This window comes from Lynx canadensis, chromosome B2 (genome assembly GCF_007474595.2).
Source record: "Lynx canadensis isolate LIC74 chromosome B2, mLynCan4.pri.v2, whole genome shotgun sequence".
NCBI lineage: Eukaryota > Metazoa > Chordata > Mammalia > Carnivora > Felidae > Lynx > Lynx canadensis.
Window position 1 is genome coordinate 105,822,749 of NC_044307.1, and position 21,873 is coordinate 105,844,621.

General features: G+C 36.7%; 1 long non-coding RNA gene across 2 annotated transcripts in view; it reads left to right on the plus strand.

The window, feature by feature from the left end:
- Positions 1-20,937, plus strand: part of LOC115514331 — a 35,917-nt gene extending 14,980 nt beyond the window's left edge. Inside the window, exons 3-4 of one of the 2 annotated variants that reach the window (XR_003968946.1) lie at positions 20,328-20,353; positions 20,871-20,937. This is a non-coding gene — a long non-coding RNA (uncharacterized LOC115514331). The remainder of the gene's footprint in view (positions 1-20,327; positions 20,354-20,870) is intronic. The other variant, XR_003968945.1, reaches the window with a different exon arrangement.
- The last annotated feature ends 936 nt before the right edge of the window (positions 20,938-21,873 follow it).

The following is a 21,873-nucleotide window of genomic DNA, read 5'->3' on the forward strand; positions in this document are numbered from 1 at the left end:
ATTTGTGTCTCAGTACGTGATTCTGGAGAATGTTCCATGTGTACTCAAGAGGAATATGTATTCTTCTGCTTTAGTAGGAAATGTTCTGAATATATGTTAAGTCCATCCGGTCCAGTGTGTCATTCAAAGTCATTGTTTCCTTGTTGAGTTTCTGCTTGGATGATCTGTCCATTGCTATAAGGGGTGTTAAAGTCTCCTACTATTATGGTATTATTATCAATGAGTTTCTTTGTGCTTGTGATAATTGACTTATATATTTGGGTGGTTTCATGTTGGGCACATAAATATGTACAATTGTTAGATTTTCTTCATTGATAGATCTCTTAATTACAATATAATGCCTTTGCTCATCTCTTTTTATAGTCTTTATTTTAAAATCTAGTTTGCCTGATATAAGTATGACCAGTTCAGATTTCTTTTGATGACCATTAGCATGATAGGTGGCTCTGCATCCCCTAACCTTCAATCTGTAGGTGTCTTTAAACCTAAAATGAGTCTCTTGTAAACAGCATATATATGGGTCTTGTTTTCTTATCCATTCTGATACCCTATGTCTTTTGATTGGAGCGTTTAGTCCATTGACATTTAGAGTGAGTGCTGAAAGATATGATTTAGTGCCATTGTGTTGCCTGTAGTGTTGGTGTTTCTGGTGATGTTTTCTGGTTCTTTCTAGTCTATGTTCCTTTTGTTCTTTTTGTTTTGTTTTGTCTTTCTTTACTCAAAGACTCCCCTTTAAAATTTCTTGCTGGGCTGGTTTAGTAGTAACAAACTCCTTTAGTTTTTGTTTGTCTGGGACATTCTTTCTCTCTCCCTCTCTTTTGAATAACAGCCTTCTGAATGAAGAATTCTTGTCTGCATATTTTTCTGATTTAACACGTTGAATATATTCTGCCACTCCTTTATAGCCTATAAAGTTTCTCTGGTTAGATATGCTGTGAACCCAATCTGTCTTCCATTATTGGTTAAGGACTTTTTTTCCCCCTTTCTGCTTTCATAAATCTTTCCTTGTCTCTGTATTTTGTGAATTTGACTATGATATGCCTTGGTGATGGTCATTTTTTGTTGAATCTAATGAGAGTTCTTCATGTTTCTTGGATTTTGAAGTCTGTGTCCTTCCCTAGATTAGTAAAGTTTTCTGATATAATTTGCTCACATAACCTTCAGCCCCTTTTTCTCACTTTATCTTTTGGGACTCCTATTGTTCTTTTTAATAAATCACTGAGTTCTCTAAGTCTTGTATTGTGATTTTTTTGCCTTTGTTTCCCTCCTTTTTTCTACTTCATTATTCTCCATAATTTTGTCTTCTATATCACTGATTCACTGCTCTGATTCATCCATCCCTGCTGTTGTGGCAACCATTCAAGACTGAATCTCTGTTATACCTTTGTAATTTCATCCTGACTAGATTTTATTTCTTTTTTTCTCTGCATAAAAGGATTTTATGGTTTTTTCAACTCCAGCTAGTATCCTTATAATCATGGTTTTAAATTCTAGTTCAGATATCTTACTTATATATGTGTTGATTTCATCTCTAGCCATCATTTCTTCCTGTTCTTTCTTTTGGGGAGAATTCTTGCCATTTTGGAGGAAGAAAAAAATTAATAAAATAAACATTAAAAATTAAAAACAAACAAAATTCAAATAAAGGAAGGTAGATCCTAGGTGTGTTTTGGTCTGAATGTTGAAAGAAGCTTGATAAAATAAAGAAAAAAAAAGAAAACAAAGACAAAAAGCTAAGAAAAATTTAAAAATTAAAAAATATTTATATAATAAAATAGAATAAAATGAAATAACGAAAATATAGGATAAAAAATTTTTAAAAATAAAAAATAAAATAAAAATGAAAATAAAATTTTCTTTTTCTGTATCTGAGAAAGAGGAAGAAAAGAAAAAAAGAAAGAAAATAATTTAAACAAAACAGTAGCAAAGAGAATGCACAAATAAATGAACCAGTTAACAGATGAAACCCAAATGAAGTTACATCCAGTTTCCCCTAGAATGGAAACTATGAAGCACTCTATTGTCCTTACGCTAAGCAGGTGGAGTGACTTCTGCTGGTCTTCTAGGGGATGTGATTTTAAACACAGCTGGACGGGGCCTGGTGTAATGGCTCCATTCTCCAGTAGGTGGTGCTATTTAGCTTATTGGGGTAGATCAGTGTGGCTCAATGAACGTGTGAACATGCATGTGCATAGGAGAGGTGGAAATGACTTCACCCAGCTCTCTAGTCTCTGGCACAGGATCTTCACGCTCTCACTGGCCTGTGATCAAGGACCCCTCCTTTGTCTCAGGCCTGCATCCACTCTCCACCTCTTTCCTGTCTGTGTCCAATCTGTCCACCTGCCAGGTGGCACCTCCCTCCAGAGTTTTATCCCAGATGTGGTTGTGTTTCAGAACCTCACACTTCAGAGACTCCTGCAGCTTGGACCTGCAATGACCCTCTGGAGGAGGGTCTCACTGAGCAATGGCACGTGCCAGCTTGCCCCAGAAAATGCTCATGCAATCACGCAGTGGCAGAGGTTCAGAGATTATGGAAAATCACAACACACAGTCAGTGCCAGGTTTCACTGCACTCTGGCATCTTTGTCCCAATACCAGCAAACGTGGCTGCTCTCAAGGGTCTGCTGGACCTTTGCCTGTGGGGAGGCTGTATGGCCTCTACCAAATGAACTCCAAGCAGGGGAACCACTTCTCATGTGGCACTTGGACCCCACAGACTGCACTGCCTGTCCCCGGGGATTTGCTGTACTTCCTCACCAGAGCACCATCAGGCACTGAGCTCTGGCACTTCAAACTGTGCTCCACTGTTTAAAAAATCCTGGTGGTATTGAAACCCTCTCTCCCTTTCAATGGTTTTAGGGAACAGGTTTCTTGTTCATTCCCCTGCGACTGTTTTCACTCTTTCTCTCTCTTTCTGTCCAGCTACTTTAGAGTGAGTGCTTTTCTGGCATGATCCTGATGTGCTACACTCTCCTCCTTTCTCTTTCTCTGTCCCCTCTTCACAAAAATAGCTCCCTGCCCTCGTGACTTTTCTCTCCCCCAGTTCACCTCTCTGCACCATGTATCTGCCAACGTCTGTGGCTCATGTTATGCAGATTGTTGTGTTAATTCTCATATAAATTTCCTAGGTGTTCAAAATGGTTTGGTGGTGATCTAGCTGTGTTTCAGGGATGAGACAAGCTCACGGTCTCCATGCTGCTCTGCTATGTTAACTCCTCCCCATTCTTTTGGACTTTTAGACCTTGAAATTGGCTTTTTAGATGATTTTGAAATTAGAGATAATGATGTTTTCATAGTCTCTTTGTACTTTTACCCTCAAATACATCTGCAGGTCAATATGAATCCAAAATAAATTAAGCAGTCCTTGTTAAAGACTTCGTTGATGACACAGGTGTTGTACCAGTGATTCCCAATGGCTTGGACATATGGTGTATAATAACTCATTCTTCTGAAACACTTACTCTGGATGCGATCCATTTATCCTATTAACATAAAACCTCCTTTATACTTTTTGTTATTGAACTATCATGTGTTCTATGACTTATCAACTACAATTCATCAATGGGAAACCTGAGATCTTTGATAGGTAATCTGCAAACAATTTTCATAGTATCTCAGTGAATTAACAGGTTTAATTATTTCACAATATACAGAAATGCTTCTGTCTACATGAAGAAAGTATTTCTACTGCCTTTTACATAGATCTATCTGATTTACCTTACCCAAATAATCATCCCTGCGGTGAGGCACAGGATGTATTTCAAACACGAGACACATTCCTGGTGACAGCGTTTTTTGGACCTTCACTATATACAAATATCCTAGTTTGTGTGTGAAAATTTAGATTTCAGGCACCACTCCATAGAAATTTAGATTTTGTAGGCTTTCAGGAAGATCCAGAGATCTGAAATTTGTGGGTAGTCTGTAACCAAACTTTAAGTTATATTCATTGATGGCTTCTATGTATTGATTTTAGTAGTAATTGGGGTGTGTGTGTGTGTGTGTGTGTGACTATGTCTCTATCTTCCTATAAAATCATTCTCACAGTTAACAGTTTGAAAAAGGTAGCCAATGATCTGGTCAACAGTTTCTGAAATTAACTTCACTAGAACATTCTGATCTTTTAATCTTGAATATTCTGAAATAGTTTTTGATAGCTCCAGATAATGGAGGAGTCTTAGAAAGTTTAATTTAAAAATGGTTGTTTTGGGGCGCCTGGGTGGCACAGTCGGTTAAGCGTCCGACTTCAGCCAGGTCACGATCTCGCGGTCCGTGAGTTCGAGCCCCGCGTCGGGCTCTGGGCTGATGGCTCGGAGCCTGGAGCCTGTTTCTGATTCTGTGTCTCCCTCTCTCTCTGCCCCTCCCCCGTTCATGCTCTGTCTCTCTCTGTCCCAAAAATAAATAAAAACGTTGAAGAAAAAATTTTTTAAAAAAAATAAAAATGGTTGTTTTTATGGCATATGTGTTCTGTATATTGATACTGATTTCCAGAATGTGATTATATTTCTGGCTATAAGAAATATTTGTGTTGAAATATAATTGGTATATTAGTATCTAAACAGCTAAATATTTACAGTTTTAAAAGAAAATCAGTGGGACTCTCTAGGTGAAATAAACCAAATTTGCCAAATAAATCCAAAATGCCAAAAATTATTGTTTTTAAAAATTAATGGTTTCAAGGGCAACTGCCTTATAGATTAATTATGATGTACATATATTGTTCATGAACATGGATAATTTATTTCACTTGAAAATAATCAAATTAATTTTAAAGACAAGAGAGAACATGTAGAGTGACAAAGGTGGATTTTTCTCATATACTTGAGGTTCAGCAGTAAAATCCTGAAACTCTCTGTCCATCTCTGCTGCCAGGGTCTGTGGCATTTCTGCACCAGGGTTTTCTGCCTGCCTTTCAGGAAACGGAGCAAGTCCATTCTCCAGTGTTTGCTTTCATGAGTTCCTAAGTGAGACAAGCTGTTATTGGGATCCTGAGACATTCTGATGGGAAGCCAAGCATCACTTTGGGTTAATAAGATTCAGAGAACCTACCAGTGCCCAGAATGTTCATACCTATTGGGAAGAATAAATGAACAAAAGATTCAGCTCTTGCCTTCTGACACTGTCAGATCATCTGAGGATATTGTGGTAAAGGGCCAATTAGTTGTTTCCTACAGAATTTTTCTTAATTTACCAAGAGTTGACTAACTCTCTTAATTTTTTAAAAATGTTTATTTCTTTTGAGAGAGAATGAGCAAGCAGGGGAGGGGCAGAGAGAAAGAGAGAGAGAATCCCAAGCAGGATGAAGGTTGTCAGTGCAGAGCCCAATGAAGGGCTCAATTCAAGGAACAGCAAGATCATGACCTGAGCTGAATTAAAAATTGGTTGCTTAACCGACTGAGTCACCCAGGCATCCTTGACTCTCCTTCTTCTTCTTCTTCTTCTTCTTCTTCTTCTTTTAAATGTTTATTTATTTTCGAGAGACAGAGCATGAGCGGGGGAGGGGCAGAGAGAGAGGGAGACACAAAATCTGAAGCAGGCTCCAGGCCTTGAGCCGAGCATCCCTGACTCTCTTAATGTGTGCAGTGCTAAAACCTTTTTCTCAACAAATGCCTTGACTCATCATTAAAAAAATTAGAGTGACAGAAATTCACTTTAAGATTTCTTTAGACATATTAATTAAGAGCTAGCTGTTTCTAACTACATAGTCAATACATGACAGGCTCAAGCACTACTTTCCACAAGCTCTGTCTTGCTTGTATCTAAATCCATAACTTCCTTGCGATATGCTCAATGAATATTCTCCTGTTTACATTAAGCTTTCCCATGAATTGTAAAGTCCAAGTTTCTTGCAAAGATTTCTTTGGTAGATTATCATCAACTGAATCCCGTAGATTGTGTAATGAAAAAAACAAGTTTATTCAGAGATATTTTCATGGAAAAATTTACATTCTTCATCTCAATCTAGTAAATAGGACAGCTCTGACTCCACTTGCGTTTGTATTGTAACAAAGAAAGGCTCTGATTTCTCTATTGATACTCGGTGGCAACTTTTAGATGGAAGTGGTCATTGCACTTGAGAATAGAGCCAATTAAAGTTTTCTTCTTCTTTTCATGAAATTGTTACTTATTCTCAATCACTGTTTTCAATTAATTATTTTTAACTTCCTTTGAAGCATATGAGAGGGACGTATATAAGAAAAGGAGCATCTATTACGAAATCAAATGTTTTTAATAGATCTGCAGTCTATCATGCAATTTTTTCAATTAGTCAGAATCTTGAGCTGAAGTAGAGTCTCTTATCATTCTACTTGACATGGATTTGGGGTAAAAGACAAGAGTTAAAGTAATTTATTCCATATCATGATCTGATATAGAGACTATAGGAGCAGTAACCAATGGCTTTAACGTTCTGAATAGCATATCAAATAAGCTTTCCATACGCTCTTTTTTTGACAGCTTTGTTGAGGGATTATTTATATACCATAAAATTAACCCATTTTAGGTGTATGACCTACAAATACTTAATAATTTAAGGTTCTGCAGCCATCAACAGAATTCAGTTTTAGAACAAGTCAATCAGCTTTCTAAGGTCCCTTGTGCCCTTTGCCACTTAATTTCTATTCCCATGCTCCAGACCCAGTCACACACTAAGCTATATTCAACCTTTACTCATTTTTCTTTTTCTGAACATAGAGGTTAATTTTTTTTGTGGCATGTATTAAATGTGGTTCATTTTTATTCCTGAATAGTAATTCATCGTGTGGTTAGACCTCATTTTGCTTATTCACCAGTTGTTGGACATTTGAATTGTCTTCACTTTTGGCTACTGTGAATAATACTGCTATGAACATTCATGGATAAGTCTTTGAGGGAACATAGGTTTTCATTGTTTTTCAGTACACACCTAAAAGTGGAAATGCAAAATTGCTTTCCAAGGACTGTACCTTTACATCAGCACCATTTGAAAGGATTCCCATTTTTCTAAGTCCTCACTAATGCTAGTTATTTTCAGTCTGTTTGACATAGCCATTCAGGAGGGTATGAAGTGATATGTCATTTTGCCAGAGAAAGTTCAAAAATATTGCAGATGGATACCAAATCAGAATTTCAAATAATAGCAATGTGCAGAAGCATATTGTCATCTGAGTCAAAAGCAATATCAGTCATTGTTAAAATTTGGATATTTTAATTAACATGGATTTTATTTAATTAATTTTTATTTTTTTAACTATTGCATTAAAATGTATTGATCGATGATGAGATTTAAAGGTGCCTCTTTAACTATTGTGTCAGATGTTGGTGCCCTAACCACCTCTGTATAGTCCTTGAGACTTACTTCAAAAGGCTTTCGGGGGTTTTTGTCCTCCATTTTCCAAAACAATATATATTTGCCATCTGCAGCTTCGACTGACACCTCTAGATTTTGCATTCCTTCATATTTTTGTGCCATAAGTATACATTAGGAAAAAAGTGGATAAACACTGATCTAAGGCGAACTCAGTTAAAAGGTTACATTAACATTTCCTAGTCAAAGTATAATCAGGAAGAGTGATCAATAATATCTCTTACGGATGCAAAGGATTAGTTCATTTATTGTACTGCCACAAACTCCAAAGTTACATGTGCCAAGAAGCAAAGAGATGCATTCTTGGATTCCAGGAGAATGGAGTGTGTGGGTTTCAATAGTCATGTGCTAGCCCATTATTTATGTCACAACAGAGAGTAGGTATACTACCTCAAGTAGATCACCGTGTTTGTCTTTCAGAAATATACATACCAGGCAGCAAAGGTAGACATTATAGGATTGTATATCAAAATGTCAAAATGACACACACACCTCCAGAAATGTAGGGAATAATTTTAGAGAGACCACTGAGTTCTTACTTGGTAAGGAAAAATTTTCACTAATGACACAAGGAGTACGTGTTTATATAAATATGTAAATGGGAATGACATTACCTTGGTGCTATGTCAGGGTAGCAGAGATACAGAGGGCTGCCAAAAAGATACATGTGAAGTTACAGGCTTTTCTTTCATGTCACCTTTTCTGGGCAAAGCACTTCATAAAAAGGGGGGGAGGGTAAGGTGGCTTGGGAATGCATGATGTGCATTCATGAGAGCTTCAAGAAGATTGTAGAGGGATTTGAAAGAAAAATTTTAAATAACAGTGGTGAGCAGAGCCATCTTGAAATCAGAGGTAAAAGGGTAAAAAGGATAAATTGGTAATATTGTTAAATTTGGACGTTTTATTTAATATAGATTCTACCTTAGTTTAAATTTTGTTACTACTGCATTAAAATATTATTTATCTTAATAGCTGAATTGGGTGCCTCCTTAAATTTTGCAGCCAAGATCAGTGCCTCCCTCGCCTTACCTTAGTCCTTAGTAGGTCCAAAAGGCTTTCAGGGTTATCTGGCCTTCATCCTAAGAATACTAAGAAGAAAAGCCTGTAGATGGAACCATGTGGAGCTTTATTTAAGGGGGGATTCTTTGTATAAATGAATGTGCTAAGGAAATGAGAAGGAAGCCATATTATTGCCCCAAGAGATAGTAAAGCTTAAAGCAATTAAAGGCCCAGAAATAACTTAGAATGTAGCCTATTACCACTTGCACAAAATGTGCCAGTGCTCTGCACAACACTGTGGACCATTCCAATCCAAATATATATACACAGGATATAATTATTAAAATAAAATAATTTATACTCTAGATTGGGTGGTGTCTTTAATAGGTTGATTCTTGTGGAAGTCAATCTTTTCAGAAAGTATGGATATTGTACATTTTCCACCTATACAGTTAGGGTGATGAACTTCTTGATATGAATTTGGAAGTATCTTCTGATATTTAAACTTTGTTTTCAAAGGTCAGGCAGATCTATCTCCATTTATCTAAAGGCCCTTAAAATATTAGGATCTGTTACTAGAGGTATTTGCTTTAAAAGGTAAATATTGATGGTAAGGCCCTGAACATGACCTTAAAGGAAAGTGTTAGGTACATTCTCAAAGATATACATTAGTGTCTGTCCTTTTCCTTGCTATTAGTGACTACTTTATGGGATTATTTTGAGATAGAAAATACCCCTATCCCCATGTAGTTTTTATGAAAGGAGATTGTGATTTCTCTGACATTGCTGTTCCTTTGATAATGAAAAGACACACACATTGAGCCAGCCCCAGAGAGGTTGAACACAGGGGGAAAAAGTAAAGATTTAATATTTCATACTTAATATTTTGATCCACCACTGAAAGTTAATGCCTTGCATAAAATGAAAATATAAGAGATGTTCTGGTGGAAAGGTGAGAACTAAAATAATTGGCTCTCCTACTAACTGGGAGCTTTCAATCATTCACTTAATCTCTGATCCTCAATTTCCTCATCTGTAAGGTGGGGATCAGAATACTTCCTGAACATGAAAAGTTTATTCAAAAGGAAAATTAATAAACACAGTCATATTGGTGAGTTTCCACTGAATTTATTCACAAGGCTTTGTCTACAAATCTCCCCTTCTTTCCTGTTTGACATCCCCACCGCCACACACACACAATGAAATTATACAGGACAAGTGTACTGCCATGGGTCCCCCGGAAACTCGTACGATGAAATCCTAACGCCCAAGGTGATGATGCTAGGAGGTGAGCTATGGGGAGGTGATGATTGGGATTAGGACTCTTATAAAAGCAGACTTGAGCTCCCTTGCTGCTTCTGCCATGTGAGGTCACAGTGAGAAGGCCACGAAGGAAGGGGATTCTCTCTAGGTACGAATCGGCCGGTGTCATGATCTTGGACTTCCCAGCCTCAGAACTGTGAGAAATAATTGTCTCTTGTTATAAGCCACTCAGTCTGTGCTGTCTTGTGATAGCAGCCTGAATGGACTAAGACAAATACTGCTCCACTTCCTTGTGCCATTGAATCCATGAGAAAACAAAACATTTAGCAGTGCAGGTGACATCCCTTTCAGCTGCCATTGCACAAATGTTGCTTGCGTTTATATCTGTAGTAGCAAAACTGCCTCAAGTTAAAACACTTTGAAGGGCATCCCAGCTCCTTATTCCCTGTTTGATCACTTGTGGATTTTCTTGCTATTGCATTGCAGTTCAAATTCTACCTGGGCCCAGAGCACCTGCCTTCACTGCCTCACAGGTGGTGTTCCTGAGGGCACTTCCCATTCTGCATGCAAATCTCAGTCTGTTTCCTGAGATAACTCAAAATAAAACATTTTATGAAATGATTTCAATTAAAACACTCTGAGGAAGGATTTAAGATAGTGGAGTAGTATGGAGACCCTTAGGTTGACTCCTTCCTGAAAGGCAGCGAGATCAGCACCAAACCATTTTGAGTACCTAGGAAATATATCTGAGGAATAACACAACAATCTTCATAACTTGAGCCATGGAACTTGGCAGGTACCAGGTGCAGTGAGTTGAAATGGGGGAGAGAAGAGCCGTAGAGAGAGGGAGCCATTTTCACACAGAAAGGACAGAGGAAGAGAAAGGGGGACAGAGTGGTGCATTGTTCCTTCAGTTGTGGGGTTTTTGTATTTGTCCCAAATTTATAGATGTGTGAAAGATGGGCTGAAGGGGGTTTATGCCATCATCCTGGAACCAGAAGTAGGGTGATAGAGTTTTGATCCTAGGATATTAAATGGGGTTTGGGCAACTATCATATCCTTTAAGCTCTTCTAGAATGAATTGATCTCAGATAAATCATGGCCTCCCTGTAAAGTTATCACTGTTCCAGTATGAGTAATATTTTTGTAGCTATAAATAAGCACCTATAATTGTTCTTTGGAATCTGGCCATTCTTAGGTTCTTTGCCTGCTTTTTCCTTTATGTCTGCTTTTTCCTACCTCATCTCTACCTCAAGGATGCCTGGGTGGCTCAGTCAGTTGAGCAGTGGACTTCGGCTCAGGTCATGATCTTACTGTTCGTGAGTTCAAGTCCTGCATGGGGCTCTGAGCTGACAGTGTGGAACCTACTTGAGATTCTCTCTCTCCCTCTCTCTCCCTCTCTCTCTCTCTCTCTGTCCCCATCTGTCTGCCTCTCCCCCAGGTGTGCTTTCTCTCTCAAAATAAATAAACGTTAAAAATAAATGAATAAATAAATAATTAATAAACCTCATCTCAGTCCCCCTTTAGGTAAAATTCCAGAAAGAAAAGCCTCCTTGTTTAACATCTTTCATTCAACCATATTGAAATTAGAGTAGTAGGGGTGGCATCAGTATCTTGGCAGTGGAAGTTGTTCTTTTTCTCTCCCCTTCAATATATGTCTAATTGGACAACCATGAATAAATGAAAGTGCCTCTACCCAGCATACAAGGAGACTGAGAGATCCATCCATGTGCATCCAAAGTGGGTGGATTGAGAACCAGAGAGGCTACGGGGCCAAAGGGCCAAGGGAAGTGCAGCAGCCAGAGCGGCAGTGCTGGAACCAGCAGAGGAGGCAGAGGAGGTGGAAAGCAAAGGTGGTAAGTGAAGTCCTCCCGACTGCTCAGGTGCAGCTGGAGGGGCCTGTTGCTCTTCAGCAGCACCTGGGTTTCCCGGAAGAAAACTCTGCGACTGGGACAAAGGATGGAAAGGGAAGAAGGCAGAGAAAGAGAATTGACAGAAGGTGTGTTCTGCTGTCTGCCTTGGTATTTCAGGAAGAAGTTTGGGACCTCTGAGATACCTTCCACCCATCCCAGTGTCCTTGGGCACACCCAAAGACCCAACTGCTAAGCTCCACAATCCCTTGGAAACAGAAGTAAAGTTTCTCATTGCCAATCTGTTTAACTGTTACAATCAAAGTAAACAAAGCCCTTCCTACATAAGAATGGTGTTCAAACTTCAGGTGAGATGGCAAAGGCATATTTCACCCACTATGAAAAATATACTAATAGGGTATCACACAGAAAAAAAGGACAATTCTCCAGCAACCAAATTCAAAAACAAAGAATATTGTGATCTTATTGATATATAATTTGAAACTTTTTTTAATGAATAAATCAATGAGCTACAAGAAAACTTAGAAGGCAGTTAAGTGAACACAGGCATGAAATTAATGAACTGAGGTACTTTACCAAAGAGACTGAAACTATAAAAAAAGAACCAAACAATTTCTGGAGTTGAGGGACTCAGTAAATGAGATGAAAATCCATCAGGAAGTACTGGAAATATAACAGGTGAGATGGAAGAGAAAATAAGTTATCTGGAGCATATGAATTTAGAAATGATTAAAGTGGAAGAGGAGAGAGAACTAAAATTTCAAACAAAAGAAGAAACCCTATGTGATGTATTAGAAAAGCCAATAGAAGAATAATGCATATATCAGAAGGAGAAGAGACTAAAGGGGCAGCGTTTATTTAAAGAAATAATTTGCTGAGAGTTTCCCAATACTGGGGAGGGAGTAATATACAAGTTCACAGAGCTAATGGAACACTTTATTATCTTAGTGCAAAATGACAGTCTCAAAGACACATTATAATGAATATCTTTATTAAGATAAAGAACTTTAGGGGCAATGGGAAAAAATAATTAGCCCACAATGGATATCTCCCCCTCAGGCTATCAGCAGATTTCTCAGCAGGAAGTCTGAAAGCCAGGAAATAATGGAGTGACATATTCAAAGTATTATAAAATAAACAAGCCAGTCATGAATACTCTATCCACCAAAGGTGTTCAGATATGAAGGAAAATAAGGGCTTTCCCAGACAAACAGAAGCTGGGGGAGTTCACCACCTATAGACCTACCTTGCAAGAAATGCAGAAAGAACTCTTCCAGCTGAAATGCAAAGGCACTAGTGACACACAAAAAATGAAATCACACAAAACTCTGATAAAAGTGATACAGACAGTAAAAAATTGGAAGATTAACTTTGTTTAAGAATAATTTGTAAAACAATTATAGAATAAAAGTTAAAAGGAGAGAGCATTCGAAACAATGATAGACACTACAATTGGTTAGTGAATTCATTGCATCATAAGAGGCAATTTGTGACATCAAAGACGTTAAAGAGGAGGAGGGAAAGGGTGGAACCATCATAGGTAAATAGATATGAATTGTTAGCAAAAGAAAAAAAACTAGTAAGTTTTATGTAAGGCTCAAGACAATCATGAAGCAAAAATCTAGAGCATGCAGAAAACATTAAAAAAAAAGAAAGGAAGAAAAGCTAAGGGGTGCCTGGGTGGTTCATCAGGTTAAGCATCTGACTCGGTTTTGACTCACAGTTTTTGAGTTCAAGCCCCTCATTAGATTCTGCACTGATAGTACTGGAGCCTGGTTGGGATTCTCTAGTTGTCTCTCTGCTCCCTCCCGTGCTCGTTCTCTCTTGCTCTCTCTCTCTCTCTCCCCCTCTCTCTCTCCCTCTCTCAAAATAAAGAAATTTTAAAAAGAAAAAAAAAGAAGCTAAGCAAGTAATGAGAAAAACCACCAAGGTACAAAGGTAGATAGAAAGAGAATAAAAAAGAACCAATATAGATAGAAAATAACCAGAAAGCAAAAGGTAAAAGAACACTACTAATCCTTACATATTAATAATTACCCTAAATGTAAATGGATGAACTTACTAATCATACAGCACACAGTGGCTGGTTGGATGAAAAACAAACCCAACTACATGTTGCCTAAAGGAGCTTTATATATCAGCTCTAAAGACATACATAATTTCAAAATGAAAGGATGGAAGATGATTTGCCAAGCAAAACACAAAAACAAAAACAAAAAACAAAAAAACAAAAAAAAAAAGAAAGTAGGTACAATACATATATCTTATATCTTATATATCAAAAGAAATGGATTTCAAGTTGAAAGTGGCTGGGGCACCTGGGTAGCTCAGTCAGTTACATGTCCCACTCTTGATGTTGGCTCGGGTCATGATCTCTTGATCTTGAGATCAAGCCCCTCATCAGGCTCCATGCTGACACTGACAGTGTGAAACCTGCTTAGGATTCTCTCTCTCTCTGCCCCTTCCCCACTAGTGCACTCATTCTCTTTCTCAAAATAAATAAATCAACATTTAAAAAAAAAGTAGTAGCAGGGAAGCCTGAGTGTCTCAGTCAGTTAAATGTCAGACCCTTAGTTTCAGCTCAGATCATAATCTTACAAGGTTTTGGCCCATGCCATGCTCTGCATTTGTGGCACTGAGCCTGCCAGGGACTCTCTCTCTCTCTCTCTCTCTCTCAAAATAAATAAATACATATTTTTTAAATGTGGTAGTAACAAGAGACAAGAAGGTCATTATATACTGGTAAAGAGGTCAGTACATCAAGAAGATATAAAAACCACAAGTATTTGTACTACCAACTTTTAAGCACTGAATCTAATAAGCAAATACTTACAGATATCAAGGGAGAATTGTACAGCAATCCAGTAGTAGTAGGAAACTTCATTACTCCACTATCAGCAGTAGATACCTTATCCAGACAGAAAATCAAAAGGAAACATTGAAATGGAACCATACCTTAGAAGAAATGAACTTAAGAGACATCTATGGAACATTCCACCCAATATCTGCAAAGTACACATTCATTTCATTATTCTACAGTGTAGGTTATAAAATAGGACAAAAAAAATCATAGAAAATTTCAGACTATCTTCTCTATGTATGAAACTGACAATAAGAAAGTTAAAAGATCCACAAATATGTGGAAACTGAACAGCACACTTCTGAGTAATGAATGAACCAAACATAAACCAAAAGGAAAGTAAAACATTACCTCAAAACATATTAAATGGAAATAAAACACATGAAACTTCTTTTTAAACAACATATCAAATCTTATGGGATGCAGAAAAAACTGTTCTGAATGGAAATTTAATAACAACACATATCAAAAAATTAGTAAGACATCAAATAGACTAATTTTACAGCTTGGAGAACAAGAAGTTAAGCCCAAAGTTAGAAGAAGGAAGGAAATAATAAAGACCAGAGACCAGAGCAGAGATAAATAAAATGTGTATAAGGAAAACAATAAAAAGAAAAAACAACACTAAGCTCTGGTTCTTAAAAGATCAACCAAATTTCAAAACTTTAGCTAGACTAGCTGAGAATAAAAGAGAGATGCATCAAATAAAATTAATGATGAGAAGAAGACATTTCAGTTGACACTACAGCAATAGATAGGAGTATAAGAGACTACCATAAACAATTGTATGCCTGCAAATTACAAAGCCTAGAAGGAATGGATGCATTTCTAGACACACATCACCTACCAAGACTGAATCAAGAAAAAATAAAAATATGAACAGACAAATGAAGAGTAACGACATTGAATCAGTAATCAACCCAATAATAATAATAATAATAATAAAAACAGGAGCAGATGGCTATACAAGTAAATTCCACCAAACATGTTAAGCAACAACAGCTATTTGCCATAAACTCTTGCATAATATCAAAGAAGAGGGCATTCTTCCTGTCTAATTTTGTGAAGCCCGTGTCACCCTCATACCAAAACCGGATAAGGACACTTCAAGAAGAGAAAACTATAAACCAATATCTCTAATGGAAAAATTCTCAACAAAAAAGCAAACCAAATTCAAGAACGCATTAACATATTATACACTTGGACCAAGTGGGATTTATCTCTGGGATGCAAGTTTTCTTCAACACACATAACTCAATAAAGGTAATATGTCAGTAAAATCAAAGATAACACCATGATTATCTCACTAGACACAGAAAATGCAACTGCTAACACACAGTCCTTTCATGATAAAAGCCCTTAATAGATTAAGTAGAAAAGGGTTGTATCTAGAATACTAAGAACTATATACATGACAGCCACAGCTAATAGTATTCAATAGTGAAAGGTTGAAAGTTTTTCCTCTAACATCAGGGGCAAGACATGAATGCCCACTTTCACCTCGCCAGTGATACTAGACATCCCACCTCAAGTAATTAGGGAAGGCATGGAAATAAAAGGCATCCAAATCAGAAAGGCATAAAATAGTCATTCTTTGCAGAAGATATGATTTTATATATAGAAAATCCCAAAGAGTCAATTATAAAATTGTTGACACTAGTCAACAATCTGAGTAAAACTGCAGGATACAAATCAATATATAGAAATCAATTTCATTTCTTCATAGAAATAATGAAACATCTGAAAAAGAAATAAAGAAAAGTATTTCATTCATACTAGGCATCAAAAACAAACAAAAAATCTTAGTAACTTTCACTAGGGAAGCGAAAGACCTTTACAGTGAAAACTACAAGACTTTGCTGAAAGAAATCAAAGACATAAGCAAACAGAAAGACAGCTCATGTTTGTGGATTCGAAGAATTAATTTCATTAAATATCCATACTACCCAAAGCTATTGCACTCCAGTTCAACTTCTCCCTCTGCCCAGAACACTTGCCTTCACTCCATCATGTGTTATCCCTGAAGGCACTTCCTGGTCTGCATGCAAATCTCAGTCTGTTTCCTGTAAGATCAAAAGCAACACACAGGGGCGCCTGGGTGGCGCAGTCGGTTGAGCGTCCGACTTCAGCCAGGTCACGATCTCGCGGTCCGTGAGTTCGAGCCCCGCATCGGGCTCTGGGCTGATGGCTCGGAGCCTGGAGCCTGTTTCCGATTCTGTGTCTCCCTCTCTCTCTGCCCCTCGCCCGTTCATGCTCTGTCTCTCTCTGTCCCAAAAATAAATAAACGTTAAAAAAAAAAAAATTAAAAAAAAAAAAAAAAAAAGCAACACACAGATGCTCACTCTCACCTCTCCTGTGGTACTAGAAGTCTTAACTAGAGTCATTAGTCAAGATGTAGAAATAAAAGGCATCCAAGTCATAAAAGCAGAAGTTAAATAGTCACTCTTTGCAGAAGATAGGATTTTATAAAGAGAACATCCTAAAGAATCAATCATAAAAGTGTTGAGACTAATCAACAATCAGTAAAATTACAGGATACAAAATCAATATACAGAAATCAGTTTAATTCCTTTACAGTAAAAATAAAACATTTGAAAAATAAAGAAATAAGGAAAAATATCTCATTCATAATAGTATCAAAAAAATAAAATCTTAGTAAATTTAACCAGGGAAATAAAAGACCTGTACAATGAAAAGTACAAGACTTTGCTGAAAGAAATCAAAGAAGACATAAACAAATGGAAAGACATCTTGTGTTTCTGGATAAGAATTAATTTCATTAAAGGTCCATACTACCCACAGGCAGCTACATTTTCAACGTAATATTCATCAAAATAGCAAAAACATGTGTTACAGAAATAAACAATCCTAAAATTTATGTTTCAATGTTTAACTGTGATATGTATAGTTTAGACCTATTCATGTTTATCTTACTTATTAGTTGAGCTTCATGGATGTGTAAATTACTATTTTTCATCAAACTTGAGAAGTTCTTGGCCACAATTACTCCGAAGATTTTTTTCTGCTCTTTTTCTCTCCTTCTGTTACATATGTTGATATGCTTGATATATTCTACAGTTCCCTGAGGCTATGTTCAGTTTTCTTCATTCTTTGTTTTTCTGTTCATTTCATTCTTTTCTCTATTGATCTGTCCTCATGTTCCATGATTCTTTTTTTATCTGTCAGGTCAAACTTGTAGTTTAGATCTAGTGACTCACAAATGAATGTATTTTTTTATAGCTGTTTTCTTTGCTAATCCAGCATGTGGGTCCATTCAGAGACAGTTTTTATTAATTGCTCTTTTTTTTACTGAATATGTGTTACACTTTCCTATTTTTTGGAACATGGTACTTTTTGTGGAAAATGGAAATTTTTTGATAATACATTCTCTGGATTTTGATCTTGTTCAAGAAGTGGTTGTTCTGCTTTTTTGCATTGTTTTATTTTATTTATTTATTTATTATTTATTTATTTTGTATAGTGATTTACTAGAGTGAATTCTTATGAATTAGAATGTTTATCCTTTATGTCTATTCTGTTTAAACCACAAACTTACTGGACAGAGTGCGGAGCCCATGAAAAACAGGTCACAAAACTGTACTTGAAGAGCGAACCCCAGAACCCATCATTCCCCCTGATACAGTGCTATGAAGTCCTTGCCAACAGTGACTAAACTGAGGGGGATAATGGCAGATAAATGGTGATTGGTGCTTATCATGAGTATTACACTTGTGTCAAGCATATAGTAGAATTGGAGAAAGTGTGGGGCGCGTAGGTGGCTCAGTCGGTTAAGCCCCCGACTTCAGCTCAGGTCATGATCTCGTGGTTCGTGAGTCTGAGCCCCGCACTGGCCTCTGTGCTGACAGCTCAGAACCTGGAGCCTGCTTCAGATTCTGTCTCCCTCTCTCTCTGCTCCTCCCCCACTCACACTCTGTCTCTTTCCCAAAAATAAATATTTAAAAAATCAAAAAAAAAAAAAAAAAGAATTGGGGAAAGTGCCTAATCCTTCAAAGCTTTGTATTTACTCTTTGTAGATATGGATTTCTCCTCTCAAATTCTCAGTTGTTCACATACACGTATTCTCATTTCTGTTTGATAAGAAACAACACAAAGACTTAAGACACCAATAGTAGTGCCATTGATGTAGAAACAACCTAATAATTATACTCCTTATCTATGGGCATTAGAGAATCATGAGTGGGACAACAAATAAATACATCCCTATTTTCTGGTATAATTCAAAAGCAGAGACTTTGATCCCTGCCCAGTAGCTCTGAATAGCACCCAGCTGCTTGAACCATTTACCATCCGTTATTTGTGGGAAATGTATCAATGATTTTTACTAGATTATTGGATGATCTACTGCTCAATATCAGCCTAATCCCTCCCTCTCAATGAGTTCCTGATTATGGGAGCTCTGCTAACTGTTGAATCATTAAATCTCCTCCTGGAAAATTTAGTCTTTATCTGTGTCCTTCTCCATCAGCAGCAACAGAATTATTCCTCCCACTAGCTTTTATTTCAGAAGTTAACTCTTCATTTCGAAGAACTAGTATAGTGAATTTATTTATTCTTTACTGAGAGTGAAAATCTTTTCCTTTCTCCATTCTAGGTTCTTTGGATGGTCTAATAAATAAAATGACATAAAACAGATTAACAGGAGACAAATTTAATTATATACGTATGGGAGCCCCACAAAGGCATACAGAGTCCAAAACAATATGACAATTGAGGCTTATATACCATCCTAAGAAGAATGAGGTAAAAGGGTAGGGTATTCAAAAAGGGGGAAGACAATTCACAGGAAGTTGAAAAGAGCTCACTTTTGGTTAACAGATGTTTGTCCTGCCATGTGGTTGGAGTTTTTCAGAAATAAAAAGTTATATGTGGGAGTAGCTCTCTTCATGGTAAAGGCACCCTCATCTAGATTCTTTTAAGAACTTAGGAAAATATAAAAAAGATTCTGTGTCTGCTCATTCTTAATTGCCTTCAGCTAAAAAAATTCATATGCAAAATTGGTACTTTTAGAGGTGACATAGTATGCTTCCTTTCTCCTGTCTGAACTGTACAAATCAAAAAAATTTTTCTAATGTTTATTTATTTTTGACAGAGAGGAGAGAGAGAGAGAGACAGAGCATGAGTGGGGGAGGGGCAGAGAGAGAGAGGGAGACACAGAATCTGAAGCAGGCTCCAAGCTCTGAGCTGTCAACCCAGAGCCCAATGCGGGGCTCGGACCCACGAACTATCAGATCATGACCTGGGCTGAAGTTGGATGCTTAGCTGACTGAGCCACCCAGGCGCCCCTGAACTGTACTATTTATGCAGTTTCAGATATTTGGCAATGTTCTAAACACTAGGCTAATTGTATGTAAGCTATCAGTTCTTATGTATGAAACAAAAATATACTGCAACTCTTTGCTTAGACTTTCAATAAACTGAACCATTATATTATTTTAAATATTTATTTAGAGATTTAGGAACATATACTAAAAGAAAGATATAATTCGCCATGATAGTAATTATACTAGGATCTAATAAAAGTAGAATATAAGATGATATAATTATATTTATTTTATGAAATGATCAAGATGTTACAGGCTCATAGTTCTAGTTTTGGTCCCAAGATATGGAATTGACTACTCTTAGGGAGCCACTGCTTCTTAACACTGGGGGTTAATATTAGAACCAATGGGTATGGAGGTATAAATTGGGTTGTTTCTTTAAATACAAGAGGGCAAAGAAGAGATGCCTTAAATAACTCTAGTGACAGAATAACATCTCCTCTCTGTTCCTCCATCCTTGCCTGTCTGGTCCCCGACCTTCCTTGGATGTGAATTCATGTTGATGATTGCAACTAACTTGCAGCTTTCATAAGTCTCCTTTGTAAATAGACACTATCAATCCCAGTTTTTCCAGTAACAGTGTGACTATAAAAATATATTTCTAAACAATCACTTATTTCCCTTTTTCCTTTAATGACTTGGCCCAGGCTTCCTGGAATTGCTTTTGAATTGTGTGAGTCTGAAGTTCTTCTTTTGTCAGCCTTCCAATGACCAACTATTATGGGAAATAGAAAAAAAGTACACTTCAGAGTCATCTGGAAGAACCCCCAAGTCAACTAAAACCTCAGAGTTCATAAGTATCAAAATAAGACTTTCTCATAAGGCTACTGACTGATAATAATGAAAGGCAAAATATATCCATCAATGATGAGTCACAAAGTTTAATTTTCACTATCTACATATGATCCATAATTTGAATGTTTTCTTTCATACTTTGTGCCGTTGTTCACATGGTCATTATTGACAATTTAACTGCTCACATGCAATTTATCAGGTATCCTGGAATACATTCATGTCTGTTAGCTCATACTTGTACCTTCTCAATTACTCTAAACAAGTTGCAAGTTAGGAAATAAAACAAAGTTTAAGTTACAAGTTACCAAAAACCTTATGAATAGATAACTCATACCCAGAAAGTATATAAAGAAAACTTCTATAAACATGCTAAAAGCTAAAATATTGTACTTCAGTTCCAGGGATGAAAAACCCAGCTGTATATGGAGTGGCAAGAGACAAATGATTCTAAAGCCTATTCAAGTCAAGTTTGTATATTCACTTTTACTGTTTATATAGATATACATATATATTATGTATGATTTCTGATTAAGAACATTTTTTTTTGCAATTACATAATTAGTTTTTAATTATTTTTCCTGTGGTTACAAAATGGAGCACACACATAAAACTAAGACCCATCCCATGAACAACTGGCTCCTGGCATTGGACCAAACTCCACACATCTCAAATCCAGGATAGTAGCTTTGAGAGCCTGCTGGTTATCAGTGTTTGTGGAGAAAACAAGAAATCAATTTCTTCTCTTAGTATATGCCCAACAACTGAAGATACAGAAGGGAAGATAACATAAAATTTTACTAAATTTCTTTCAAATATTTTTTTTCTGTCTTAGCAGGCAACTGAAATATGGAAGACATAGACTCATTTTTATTCAAATTTAAAGGATATTATTTTCTCCGCCCAGGACTTGATATAGGCTTTCTAGAAACATTAAATGATTTTGAAATCAGAGAAGATGATGTCTTCATAGTCACATACCCCAAATCTGGTGAGTTCTGTATTCTAATAGCTAATGTAAGAATAAAATGATAACTTTTTATAATATGGTAACTCAGTCTTTTTACCAATATTATATAGAGACATATACACTTAATCTATTAGATAGTATAGAGTTAAATGAATTTTGTATCCTATGAAATAATGTCTTTTATAGTGTAGCTATAACTTTTTTTTTTTGTCAAGGAAATGGAAAAAATGTTGAAGTAGATAAATTGAAGATGGCCTGTCAAACACTAAATGCTGAAGTGGGCTGGAAAACAATGCAGGAATATTTACTATTTAGGTAGCTGCTTCAGACATCATCAAGATAAAAAAACTTCTGCACAGTGAAGGAAACAATCAGCAAAACTAAAAGGCAACCAACAGAATGGGAGAAGATATTTGCAAATGACATATCAG